The sequence below is a fragment of the Strongylocentrotus purpuratus genome, unplaced genomic scaffold, assembly GCF_000002235.5.
Source record: "Strongylocentrotus purpuratus isolate Spur 01 unplaced genomic scaffold, Spur_5.0 spur5_scaffold_7, whole genome shotgun sequence".
Taxonomy (NCBI): Eukaryota; Metazoa; Echinodermata; class Echinoidea; order Camarodonta; family Strongylocentrotidae; genus Strongylocentrotus; species Strongylocentrotus purpuratus.
The window spans coordinates 26294012-26306213 of record NW_022145613.1 but is presented as its reverse complement, the minus strand read 5'-3'; positions in this window follow the sequence as shown (position 1 = coordinate 26306213).

Below are 12202 nucleotides of genomic sequence, written 5' to 3'. Positions count from 1 at the left end.
CTTGTGGTATTTCAAATATATCGGCAGAAATTTCGACGCCATAAAGAGGATGCTAGGGATACTCAAACCGAAATACAACATAAACATCGACTTTGCCTATAGCCCTATCAGGCTTACGATGGCTTCCCACAAGTAAGGTGTACATGTTGTTCAAACGATAGACATAAATCAATTAATTCCCCTGTAAGAGAGAAACTAAAGTCAGAGTTCGACCAGTCTCAAAACTCTTCCACAGTGCTGACACGAACTATTTGGCCAGTAGTCATAAATATGTACTAACTTTAGTCCAGGTCTAGACTCTGGATCACTGACTAGATATAGACCATAGAGTTAACACGCCTATGTACAAGCTTAAGTAGTCATCAAAGATGTAGAAACATTAGAAATGATTATGCTGACTATTGCTCGGTACAACCCTGTTACCATTTAATTAATGAAAGGAGTAGACGAACAAAAAACATTTATTGTACGACCAAAGGAGTACAGCTGGAAAACTATTACAGTGAATGTAAAAATGTATTTATTCAATTTAATCTTACACAGTGACACTTTATACACAAAGAGGGCAAAAGTGCGTGTATTAAAACATCCCCTACACACGCTTTCTTCATATGCGCTAATGATAATAATAATAATTTTTAAAATCCACTCCAAATTTTATTAAGATAAACCGAAAATGGAAATTCTTTTTGTCCAATTGATCGTGGGCCCGGATGCCACTGAGCAGCGCCAGATCGACGTTGCTCTATCCCTTTATTAGGGACTTTTAGATTTGCACGAAGACAATGTGGATTGCTACGGTCGACGTCCTTTTAATGCACTACCTTGAATGGACGTCACACGTATCAGTCCACGCGACTCTAAAAGTCCCTATTGTTGAACGCCAAACAAGGTAGCTGCAACTCCCGTCTTTTAACGTCTTTTGGTACGACGTGGCCGGGGTGCGACCCCGCGACCTCCCGGTTGTGAGGCGGACGCTCTACTGACTGAGCCAACACACCGGTAGGGATGATATACCTCACTTAAGAAATCCAGCCATCTGATTGGTCGAGACTGCAGTCGTGATTTTAGCCATTCCCGTAGATAAACGAAAAATGCCAAACCTATGTAATAGTTCTAGAGTAAATCAGTAAAATCCCGGCTAAATTCCAGTTACCGGGAAAATAGTTAAATCTTGCTGAAATACCCATTGGTTCACATGTTAAAATCTGGTTTGAGCGAGCGCGGATACCATACATTGTGTGTGTGCGAATTGGTCGCTTAATATTTAGATTTTTTAATAAGACGACCGGCGATGTCGATCGTACTACTAAATCCGGCCTAGATTCTACTTATAGTTTCCAAACAAGGCAAAAATGGCTGAAGAAACTCTTCCTAGACTTCAAATTCAACTTGATGATGATCGATTGCAAGACTTGATTAATTCTGCTGACATCAAGAACACCAAAAGGGTACGTGAAATTCTCCATAAAAATATTCGAAGATCAGGTCTAGATCTAGGCTACCTGCAAGTTATCAACATAGACCTCGATAGCATAAACAAATTACCGAATTCGGAGCTGGACAACGAAGATCAAGGCCTAGGCCTACTCCAAAAGTTTTACGCTGGTGCTATATAAGCCTAGACGGAAAAACGGTTCTTTATACATGAAGAAGTCAATGTTGACTATTAGATTCGGACTTCAGCGTCATTTCCTCAATTCTAACAATGTCGACATCATAAATTAAATATGAAGATTTTTCCAATTCGACGAGAGTTTTTAAGTGTTGTTCAACAATGCTTAAACAAGAAGGAAAGGGACTTTGTGACTCACAAACCAGCTATTTCAGCAGAAGACATGGTCAAAATCCAAGGTTCGCTTGATTTGGATGATCCTGTAGGTCTTCAGGACAGGGTATTTATTGATGTTATGACACTCAACAGCTTTGAAATTTGAGAGGAATTAGGCCTAGTCTAGGGGGAAATGCTATATAGATTGCTAGAGGCTGGATCTAGACTAGTCTAACTCTCAAAGATACACTCACAAAAACAACCGTGTAGATAAACTGGAGAAAAGCCAAGGTGGTTTCATAAGTTGACTTTTTTCAGTATATAAAAGTATCAATGACTGCTTTAATTTTCGAGTCATAGTTGTTTTATACGCTCTCGGGGAGGTTACATTCGTGCTATTGCCCTCGGCAGGCCTCGGGCAATAGCACGATTGTAACCTCCCCTTGATCGTATAAAAACAACTATGTCTCTCAAAGCAGTCATTATTACTATACTTTTAGATTCGCATGGCGACATAGTGGCCTACTATGTGTGACGTCCTTATAAGGCACTGTGATGTCCTTTTAAGCAACTGCCAGTGCATTATAAGGACGTCACGCGTAGCAGTCCACTATGTCGTCGTCCAAATCTAAAAGTCCTTAATTTCGCGTCATCACCAACTGATGAATTATAATGAAAATATTTTCTTTTCCATCCAGGGCATGGAATGTCGGATCCCCATCATCCGGTCTTGCAATCTACTCGGCTGCTACGCAATTCTGCAAGCAGATAGCCATATTCGGATTCTACCCTTTCTCTCAAGATTGGAGAAACCGAACTCTACGGCATCACTACTACGAAGAGGGCACGATGAATTACGCTTCGAATCAACACCTCATGCCAAACGAATATCGAATCTTACTCGAGTTAAACCGAACCGGAGCAATTAATCTTATTAACGAATGTCGTTGATTGCTAGGTTTTTATTTCTTTTTGGAATTACAATTCTAATGGTTAAAAGTTAATACTCTTATCAGATAAACGTTGAAGTTGAAGGATTGAAAAAATATATATCTGGTGTACGTGTCTAGTTGTCGTATGGTTGTTAATTGATTTCACTTAAGTGTTAGGGTCAGTTATAGCGGTTGGTCTAGGGTATAAGATGAGAGTTATACAGTTAGTGTATAGAATTAACGAGGAGCAACTGTCGCATGCATGCATGATCAAGGATCGTACAACCGAAATTCCAGAGCACGTTCTAACCTGGATTCATGAATCGTAATAATGCCAGATTAATTTGTATGGCCTTGCTTTCTAAAATCTATAACTCAAAATCTAATTTAATATGCGGGTACGGTTTACAAATAACAGAGAATTGTCATAGAGGTTACTCCAGATCTTTAATGTTACAATTCTCGTTATATCCTGTGATCTCTTGCCTCGTGTGAATGATTTCCTACTTCTCCTCCCCTTTTGGTGCAACTTCTCTCCTTCCTTTCTCTGCCTGTCTGACTGTCTCCATCTTTTTTCTTTCTTTCCCTTTATCTTTCTCGTTTCTTTGTTACTCCAATAATTTTCCCTAATTCACTTGATGTGTAAATTTAATTATAATATAATTTTTGTGGTGGTACACAAATATTAGAAATCGTTATATTTATGGATATTTTAGCCGTCTCTGAACCGATTTTGATCAAACAAAGATGATTTTGTCATTTGAATTGTATGTTCTTTCAAATTTGACACTCAGTTTTTCATTATCGTAAAACAAAATAATTTTGTGTAGGGCTCTCTGCAACAGAACTCAACAATCCCTTTAAGTCTGAAAACCTCTTTTAACTTTTAACTGATGCGGTTCATGTAAAATTGATAGTTTCCGTTTAAAGGATGCTGACCATAAGGTGAATATAACAAGCTTCGATTCGTTAAATCAAACGTGAAAATGCAGACCTAAATGCGCAGATGATAATGGGAAATGTTCAAAATTAAAACGAAAGAATATACTATGAAATATTAAAAGCGAAATAAATTCAAAATGATGAAACATTTAAACAATTACAAAAAGAATTTATGTTGTCTCAGTAATGCAAATGACCAATATCCATCTGAAGACAATTTATAGAAAATAGAAAAAAATAAAGGAAATAAGATCAATGGCTGATATATAAATGTACAGGAGCTTTCATTACGTTACTTCCTCGAACTATTGTTGTTATCTACAACATTTACCTCGATTTATATACTTAGTTATTAATAAAGAACTCAGCTTCTCCTTTTCTACTTCCCTTTCAAGGGGATAGTTACATTTTTCCTGTTCTAATGTGATATTTCTATCATTATTATGAAGAAATATTTTTGTTTCTGTTTTACACAATTTGTAATTAATTAAGCTCATGCACTTGTTATTGTTAATCAACGATTTTTTTTCTTCTGCAAACTAAAAAAAAGAAACGGAAAGAGGAGAGAAATTTATTGTATCTAAAAGAATGGACAACGTACTACTATCTAAGGAATTATATCCATAGTAAAATTGTAATCTGTTATGAATGTTTATAAATAATCTTAAACAGCGTTTTTCAACCTGGGTGCCGTGGCACACTGGGTGCTGCAAAACATCTCTAGCGATGCCTAATGAGGATTTTAGTAATACATGATATATAATATAGGATTTCCCGGCGAAATTCGCGAGTTTTTCATTCGAATTCATTTACTTTGCATTTAAGTTAGCGCAGATCGGCTTTGCCATGCCAATTATCATTCAATTTTCCCGTTTTGGTATTTGATTTAGGCTTTTTGGTCGACGATTTTCATAGATCTGTCATTTGATTTAGAAACTGCTCAACTAGCATTCAAATTAATCGTCACTTGTCGAGGCGTCATTTTTATCATTCAAATTAACACCTGTCATTCGTATTCGAATTATGTTTATTCAAGTTAGGAATGTTAGGGGGAAGAAATGCAACACACTTTTACAGTTTTAAAAAAATGCAATTAAATGCATGATTTCCTATTAGGGTCTTTTCTGTTATTCCATTTATTAATTTTGAGGACAATGCATATGGGTTTAGTAAGACATTAGGTTAAGAAGGGGCGAAATCAAGGGATATGGCATTTCTGCACGGACATGTTCATATACCCCGGAAAAGTGGGGATACAGAAATTCCTACCCCAGTCACAATATTGTACCCTTCCTCCATAATGAAATTGTGATAAATTTATGATGAAACACAAGACAAACAACTTCCTTACATGAAAATTTATAACAAATTTTGAGACCATCAAGTCCGTAGATGTAAGTCGTTTTTTTGTTCTTAACAATCAAACTTAAAGGATGATGAATATCAGATAAATCTAAAAGTATATAAAGTGTATAAATGCAAGAAAAGAAAATTTGATGAAATACACATGGAAAAAAAATCTTGAAAGAAAAAGAACTGATGAGCAATAAAAAGTGTGTAATAAACGAGAAATGTATATTGACCATCAATTTAAGTGCACAAAGTGCTAATTTGAATGCTACAAATAAATTCGAATGCTAACAGTACACCTTCGCGATGTCAGAAATCGTGTTGCGCCAAATTGAATGACCAAATAGCGAAAGAAGCACATTATTCATTAATTTGAATGAAACATACATAGATTCTAACGAACACTTCATAGATTTGAAAACTAGAAAAAGGAATATAAACCCAAGATATATGTGACAGCACTAAAACCGTCGAAGTTGAACGCAAGACAAATTAATTTAAATGACAAACTCGCGAATTTGGCCGGAAAATCCTATATTAAAAATTATTATTTCGGAATAACGTCAATTTCATGAATACCGATTCTAACAGGTGCCCCTTCTCCTTTGTAATAAGTGTAAATGTTAAAAAGGCATTTGAAAGCTTATAAAGTGCCTGTCTTCATCGCTCGCAACCTTTAAATTAAATACAGCTGAAAACGCAGGCCTTAGTATGGTAGATTTACATTCCAAAGTTCAATCCCTGTAATTGGCATAATTAACATGGCTTTTTGAAAATAACCATGATGCATCTCAAAAATACATTTTTAAATATTGGATTGAAAAAATATGTCTGTTATCTTTGATATAAAAAATAAATTGTTCTCGCAAAGAAATGTTGATGTGTTCAAAACAAAAAAATATCCGATTTCTATGTTTATTTGCTTGTATCATGGAGTGAACTTAAATATGCTGAATTTGTGCATGTAGTAAACAATGTTCAAAGTGTAGTATAATGGTACAGTAGCAACATATAACACTAGCCAATACAACATTGTATTTTGACAAAATTGGTTTACCGAGGGTATATTCTTTATTAAAGATACTGTAACAAATTGACATTTTGTATCTCGGAATCAACTTTGTATTGTACTCGGTTCGAACTCATTTTTGGTTGACTTCATTCAAAACTTCATTCAAAGATCCCTAAAACAGAACACACGAATTCATGCAGAAGTTAATCGGCTTGATGACAAAACAGGTGTTATGAACTACAGTATTAGGATAATTACTTTATTAAAATCAGAAAAGGTGATGCCATTAGATTGACAACAATGGAAACAAAGAGTCTATTGTGTGAATTTAAGAAAATTAATCAAATTATATAACGGCATTTGGAAAAACAATTCAACCTTCCTATCAATTCTGACTTGAAAAGATATTAATATTAACATTTTAAGTAGTACAAACAATAAAGTGAAACAATTCAATTTCAAAACACTTCTTCGTATACCAGCCTTTAATTGTAAGTGAAAAAGTGTGTGCATTTTAGAACAAAAAAACCGTGGGTTCTTGTTTTGTTAAAAAGCACAAAAGAAATATTATTCTGGACACTCACTGTTACATTTATTCACTGTAACTTCAAACAATCACTGATATTAAATGAAAAGCATTTGATTCTTGGAATAGACTCTAATAAAATTGTCCGAATATAAAATTTGAAAATATAGTAAGTACATACGCACAATTCGCAGTAGGCCTATATAAAATGTATATGTTAAATTAATTTCAATGGAAAACGTACAAAAACTTTTCGACATGTCAAGTTTTTAAGAATGAAAATCACATTGTCAAATGCTCTTCAACATTTTTACACAGTGGTTTTTTTCTGAAAATAATATTTTCCCCTTTTGTCAATGTGAAGTGAATGTTTATCGATTACGAATGTTGTTGGATGTGTATATATATATATATATATATATATATATTCATTTTATTAATCCTTTTAATGTTGTTATATTGTTGAACTGTGAAATTATATTAAAAAATCTCCTCTAAAGAGGAAAATAATAAAGAAAATATCACCTTGATTTACATATTAATCTATGGTAACGGAGAACATGATAACATTTTTTTGCTTTTAAATTTCCTTTATCCTTATTTTTACAGTTTTAAAGGCATTTTAAGAACTCCGCGTACCATATTACAAGTGCATTTCCATCTCGTGGTATGCTTTTGTTTCTTTAAAGATAATGCTCTGTTCACTAGATGAAAATTGGCTCCCTTACTTTCAAACTTCAGGTGCCCTTATTGGCACGGTTTTAATGTGTTGGTATGTAAATAATGTACGTGTACGAGACTGAATAATACGATTTTTTTTAAACCTGATCCTGCTCTCCTTTTTTCCACCCTTCCTCTCTACTTCCCCTTCTTTTTTTCTCTTTTTGTATCTTATTCTTTCTTCCTTTCTCTCAATTCCTTTCTCCAGCTTTTCTATATCTACCCACTCACCTTCCTCTCTTATACCCCATTTCTCTTTTTCTGCTTACTTCTGATGAGATAAATTTGAACTTTAAAAGGTAGTGTATCCCTTTTGTAGCCAACATCAAATTCTGTAGAATTTTGCAGGAATTTATGGATATAACACGTATGTCCTATCTGTGAAATTTAAACGTAAGAAGTATCCTTATATTCAAATATACAAGGTAACCCGTTTATTTTCTAGACTACACCGTCAGACACTATTGAGTGACTGACTGACTTCTTTTTCTTCTTTGGTAATAACATACAGGAAATGAGCTGAAAAGGATACATGAGCATTTGTCTACATCAATATCCCACTTCTTGTAATGGCCCAAATTAAACTGATTGAATCTTTGAGCTGCACTTAGCGTATGACCATAAGCTCAAGTATTGCAATATGTATACGTACAAACCCTGTGTCCCGTTGCCCGTGTTGCACACCTGTATCATGTTTTGCATAATGCAAGGGCAAGTCTTATTACTTGTTGGATTTTAAATAAAGCGTACAATAATTTTGAACTCCACCTGCAGGACCAGACTGTCTGGGAAGCTAAAAGTCCAAATTGTGAAACATCACTTTCGTCAATAAACATTCAAGCATTTAGAATGATCATTTACTTATAAGAAAGTAGTCACTACTTTGGCTTAAAAATTTGGTTTTATTTACTTTTTGTTCCTTTTTTACTGAAAATCAATCAATAGACATAATAACTGTCTAGTATAATTTTATAATTCAGTCGTAAAATAAACTGCTTCCTTTCTTATAAGTAAATGCTTCTATATTAGTAAATGCTTGAATGTGTATTAACCAAAGTGATATTTCAGCAGTGTCTAGTGTTTTTACAAGCAGATCTATTTATAATTCATGTAGTTGATTTTCAAATTTAAAGTCAAATTTCTGTACCATGATGAAAATATGTTACTTTTTTAAGCAAGTAGTAGTCTTCACCTCCATCAAATTTTGTACACCCCTCATCTTTTCTACTCAATTTATGGCATTTCCATTTCAGTTTTCATCCGTTTAGAACAACAACCAACATATCTATATTCAACATTTTGTTAATTCAATAATGGGGTTAATGATGTTGTTTCAGCATTATATTAACAAATCCTTAAAGTCGATATTTCAAAATCGCTTTTTTTTTTTAGCTGCTGGTGTAAGTAAATACGTGAGAACTTGCTAGCCGCGGCAAGTAACAGGTGTTACCATATTTAAAGTGAAAGGTTATGTATTTGATTTTTAGCAATTACTTAAGCTACACTTTTTACTTATCTAGCTTATGCTTTTACATTTAGCTTTTACTAGTTAGTAATTGTTTATTTGTTCATGAATACGGCTTATTGTTTGTGAGATCATGTATCTTGGACTTTTAACTCCCTGGGCTGTCAGTAATATCAGTAATGCACTGACATTTTAAGTGTATATTTTATTTGAAAAATTAGAACGATAACACAGAAAACATTTTGAAATGCATGATTAGTACTTGCAATTGTGTTTAATTTGTAGATTAGGATAGACATGATCTGAATTACGATTCAGGATATCTCGAGTTGTCACTGCCATAGGTCAAATCAGAAGCCTTGATTTATTTGATGTATTATTATTTTATTTTTTTTAAACAAGCATGTTCGGTAATATACTAATTAGAAGAAATCTCAAATGTTATGAATAAAGCAATTATTACTAGTATTATAAAACCTGTGTGACCTTGAATCATATATTTTGGTAAAGATGCACTAATACCCTGTCTAATGATACCGTTTTCATAATTGTGCTGCCTGAGGACGGGCCAGAGGATGACTAAACAGTAATGGTTGCATGTTAGCTATTGATCTGCCCTTCGTGCAGCCGACTTTTGACATAAATCAACTGGTTTTGATGGCCAAACCTAATGGTTTCATATTAATTATTGATCTGCCCTTCGTGCAGCGCCAATTTGACAAAAACCATCTGGTTTTGATGGCCAGACCTAAATATTTCATGTTAACTATTGATCGGTCCTATGCGCAGCGCCATTAATAAAAATAACATCCGGTTTTGATGGCAAAACCTAATAGTTTCATGTTAACTATTGATCTGCCCTTCGTGCAGCGTCATTTTGACATAAACCATCTGGATTTGATAGCAAAAACCTGAATTTGTCATAACTATTGATCTGCCCTTCCCCGCCCCTGATCCCCGCCCCTTTGCCGTTGGGTGATTTACTCCCCCCCCCCCCCCCCCCACCACGTCCTTGAAGCCAAGGCCCAGATACGCCACTGGGTTTCCCTCACAACTCCTTGGTTTTTTTCCACCTGTTAATGAATTACAAAACAATTAAATAACGGAATGTAATTGTTTTAGTATTTAAAAAAATATTTATACAGGATGAGAATTGGTCCTGTATATACATGAAACATACAAAATAACAATGAAATAAGCAAAACGTAAAATATATTACATAGATATTAAATAATATGACATTTTATGAAATAACCATGACGCCGTTTTTTTTTTTCTGGCTCAAATATTGATTCAGTGAGTTTCACAACTTCCGTTCAATCCATGGGGATGTGGGCAATAATTTAGGAGTCGACTATGAACAGGGTGCGAGTATTAATTAATAATAAATAAATGTGCAGTGCTAAACTATTCGCTCCTTACAACACCTTGGCAAAATTAGTTATAACTCGTCAGCTACAATGAGTGGTATCTATGTGTGGCTTTCATATTAAAGCCATCAGAGCGTGCAGATGATCTTCTTTCCCCAATAAATTATGTAAACTCCTTTTTCTTATTTTCAGCCTTGAAAACATTTTTTCCCTCTCTCGTATTATTGTTTCAGTTTCATGAAGGTCGTTTTCATCTTTAATATTTTCCCATTCTCATTTGATGTAATAATCTTTCATCTTGTCTACAAAATCCAGATAAGTTAATAAGTCTCGATATATATATATATATATATATATATATATATATATATATATATATGGATGGATGGATCTGAAATAGGGATCTCCCTTTATCTATATATTGTTTCCCACTGATTTTGCCATAATTGCTGATAAAAATAACGCGTGTGATTAGTTAATTTCCCAATTATGGTAGACAAAAAAAAATCCCCATCACACCACTCTTACATGAAGGCCCTGCTGAACTTTTCTCGGCGGGGGTCAAGGGGTGGAGCACCCAGAAGCTCAGGGGGTATAGGCATTTAATTACTGTCAGATGAGCATATTTTGATACCTTACTATTTTGTGACACTGGCAGAACACACATTATTTATGAAGCTCCCATAAAAGATTATCATTGAAGAATCACCACAAATACATGTATCACAAACATTAATCTTGATAACTGGCATCATCATTAACATCAACGTCAACATCCTCACCACCCAGTGGCGGATCAAGGGTTGGGGCATGAGGGGCCGGACCTCCATCACTGGCAAAGAAAGAAAAAGAAGACGACAGGCCCCCACCCCTCGGGAGAAAGAAAAAAAAAAGTTTTAAAAAAGATAGTATTTTACCTTTTTTTTGGTCAAGGGGGGGGGGGGCTGGAGTGTGGAGTTTAAAAAAAAGAAGTGCTCACTGTTGGATAAAATAAAAAATGTGCTCTCTACCCCCCCCCCCCCCCATCTGTTATGCCACAAAATAAAAAGATTATATTTTTAGTCACTACCCCCCTATATATTTCTTCATGAATTGGAGACCCTCCCTCTCCGTCAGCTGAATCCGCCTCTGTCACCACCATCAACAAACCATGATGATGATCAACATCATCATCAAAACCAACATCATCACCACCACCATCACCATCTTTATTATCAACATTAATACCACAATCATAATCAATTCATCATCAACATTATTATCATCACCACCATCACCACCACCACCATCACCACCACCACCATCACTACCACCACCATCACCACCACCACCATCACCACCACCACCATCACCACCACCACCATCACCACCACCACCATCACCACCACCACCATCACCATCGACATTATTACAATCATTATCATAATCCCTTATCATTCAAAATCTGTCACAAAAAATAAAAATCTAACATGCCTAAAAGCATACAAGAGTAACAAGACTAAATCACACAAGAGCTTCTGACACATCAAACCTCATGTCGAATTAGTACTCTGGATTTATGTCATAATACCAATAATGATAATATTAATCTGATTAGAAAATATTAAAGGTAGACATTATTATTTACAATTTTGATTACAGGTACAAATCAATATTTACAAATTGAATTGCGATCATTCTTAAACTAGACAAGTGTCCATGGAGAGATACATAAACCCTTTCCACTCATGATCAATATAGTATTTTCAAGAAAAGTCAAACTTATCAAAGAGGTATCTCGAGACACATTTATCTCTTGGATCTCCCCGTCCCCAAGAAACAGAGCAAATACTACACAAAAATATCACATACACATGGTTTAAATTCTACCTAACTTATACCCACTACAAATTAAGTTCATTCCTATCCAAATAATGCAAACCTGAAATTAAAATCCATATGAAATAAATCAATCACTGAAAAATGCCACATCATTGCACAATAGAATACAAAATATCACTTTTCATGCGTAGGGTTTGGTAAAAAATACCTCTTCTTTCCTTTTCAATTCCTTCAAACACGATAATTTCAACAAGAGTTTACATTTACTCAAAGGATATCATGCAACTACATGT